The following is a 2,500-nucleotide window of genomic DNA, read 5'->3' as shown; positions in this document are numbered from 1 at the left end:
AATCGCGAAAATCTAATCAATTCTTCCTAGTCACAAACCCAATATGTCTCCCCAAGTTTCGTCCAAATCCGTCTGCAACTTTTTGAGATATGCTATATAAAGTTTTGGCCCTATTGCTCAATGGTGAAGAATCACTTAAAAAAATATATAAATTGTCGGTCCCCCCCCCCACCCAAAAAAAAAATCACCAAAATCGAATCAATTCGTCCTTGTCACAAACCCAACGTGTCCACCAAGTTTCATACGAATTTGTAAACAACCTTTTGAGACATTATGCGCAAAGACAGACAGACAGACAGACAGACAGACAGACAGACAGACAGACAGGGTTGAAAACATCACAGTCTTCTTTCGGTGGCGAAGGGAACACATATTATTATTATTATTAATAATAATAATAGTAATAATATGCAGAGTGCATCGAACACCTCACCCCGCACAATCTTCACGACAAGGACATGAGAAAAGTCTTTATAACTGCTGTTTTGCGCTTCCGAGCACGATGCACATTTCCGAACAAGTCGCCATTATCTATTTAAACACGTTCAATTCAAGGTGATCACTTTACCTGTCTGACCTGGAAGAGACTCAGTTAATGGAGTTAACTAATCTCAAACTTTCAACCGAATTTTTAAACAACAACCTGAAACTTTTGTCGTGAAAAGCCACTCAAGTTGACGTTCACCTGATGATCAACATTATAAGTATATGTACATGCTCCGACCGTCGGCTTTTGAAGTGTAAAGGAAATTCTGACGTCACATAAACACCGAATAATCGTTTTTAAAAGTTATTTTTTCATCATGGGAAAGATTTTGCGCCGCAGCTTGAAAAGTGTGAATTTGATGCGGATTCATTGGGCTGCATTTTAAATATTTTTTTTCAGAGGTCTAGTTTTTCTCAACGGTTCCCTTATGTTTTTTGCATGCTGAATTCAGAAATGTATCTAATTTCGCTCAATCAGGTCAAGTTTTTATTGCTATCTCAATTTTATGGAAAAAAACCCCAAAATTTTTGTTTTTTTAATTAGCATTTTTAAAATTCAAAATCAGACTTGCATTGACAGAAAATGTACAAACTATACATATAATGACACACAAGTACAGTTAATGTGGAAGAAAGTGCCTTCTCAATTACTTTCATTTCAATTTCAGAAAAATATAGATAAATCGTTGTTTCTGGCAACACCCAACTTCAGTCGCTCCAGCAGTCGCTGTTTTCCTTCTTCTTTTTAATGTTGAATTTCACATTAATTGTACTTGTGCGTCATTTTCTGTCAATGTAAGTCTGATTTTGAATTTTAAAAATGCTAATTAAAAAAACAAAAATTTTAATTTTTTTTTTCCTTAAAATTGAGATAGCATAAAAACTTGACCTGATTGAGCGAAATTGTATACATTTATAAATTCAGCATGCAAAAAATATATAGGGACCGTTGAGAAAACCTCCACCTCTGAAATGACGCAGACCAGTGAATTATTGAGTTTTAATCAACGGAAAAGTACAAACTTATTGTTGATTAAATAAATTAGGCGATCGCTGCAAAACTTTTAACATAACCCAGACGAACTGTCTGCACCGCTTTGTACTAACTCTAGATATACATTTATACCCACCACGACCCCTCCAAAACATCACGACCCTTCCCCAAAAATACCAACATTGGAACAAGCGACATGATCACCGATCAAACGATGGAGATCCTTATTGTTTGTAATAACATTTTCCTAAACTCCGAAGATGTAACCGACTGAAACAATTGGAAAAACGGAATAAGAGCGATTGAGAAAGATAAAGCAGAGAATGGACTGACCCGGAGGGGATGATGGGTTCGACGTGGAGGACAACCGGTTGTCCTGGAAAGCAGTGACTGTTGGAGTGCGACGAGAGATTGAGGTGCACCACCCTTGCCACTCCCTCCCCTCTCCCCCCCCCCGTTCCATCTCAAATTGCCTTCAAATGGAGGGGCATTCGAAGGGGGACATGAGCTGGTCACATTGTGAAGGGGCAGCGTATGCTATATCAGCATTGCCTCATTAAAAAAAAGAAATAAATCCCATTTTAAAATTACATCTTCTCCATCAAGTTGCTCCTAATGCAAGGATTCCTCTTTCAAAGAGGAGAATATATTGTGCATGCCGACTGGTTTCCATGGAGATCCCATGGAGCGTTACGTCCACATGAAACTATGACGTCATGTTCGCTGAGAAAGCCACGGACGCTCCGGTGAGATGTGTTCACTGTGTGGTCGAGCTTGAATTCATGCACCCCGATATTGATGACTCCTGTCGCAACACATATGACGTCATAATGAAACTTTCATCAAGTAGTTCGAGGTGAAATGCCCGATGGGATCCAAAGACTCGAGTGCGAGTTGCAAGAGATACGATGTTGTTCGTCCAATCGGTCGTGAAGTCTCCAAGCCCAGAAGTCGGTGAGCGCAGAGTGCGCCGGGGAACGCTCCGGCAGATGTAATTGCCATTTAGGAGGCATGCGGATG

General features: G+C 39.6%; 1 protein-coding gene across 1 annotated transcript in view; it reads right to left on the bottom strand.

Moving 5' to 3' along the window:
* The window catches only part of LOC147017985 (uncharacterized), a 12,281-nt gene extending 10,346 nt beyond the window's left edge, over positions 1–1,935 (bottom strand). Inside the window, exon 1 of the mRNA XM_085897128.1 lies at positions 1,814–1,935. The gene's annotated coding sequence lies outside the window, so the exon portion shown is untranslated. The remainder of the gene's footprint in view (positions 1–1,813) is intronic.
* Positions 1,936–2,500: the final 565 nt, after the last annotated feature.

Source organism: Eptatretus burgeri, chromosome 10 (genome assembly GCF_056783735.1).
Source record: "Eptatretus burgeri isolate ZD-2024b chromosome 10, Ebu_testis_v1, whole genome shotgun sequence".
NCBI lineage: Eukaryota > Metazoa > Chordata > Myxini > Myxiniformes > Myxinidae > Eptatretus > Eptatretus burgeri.
Note: the sequence above shows the minus strand (reverse complement) of the source record. Positions and strands in the feature narration are given on the sequence as shown.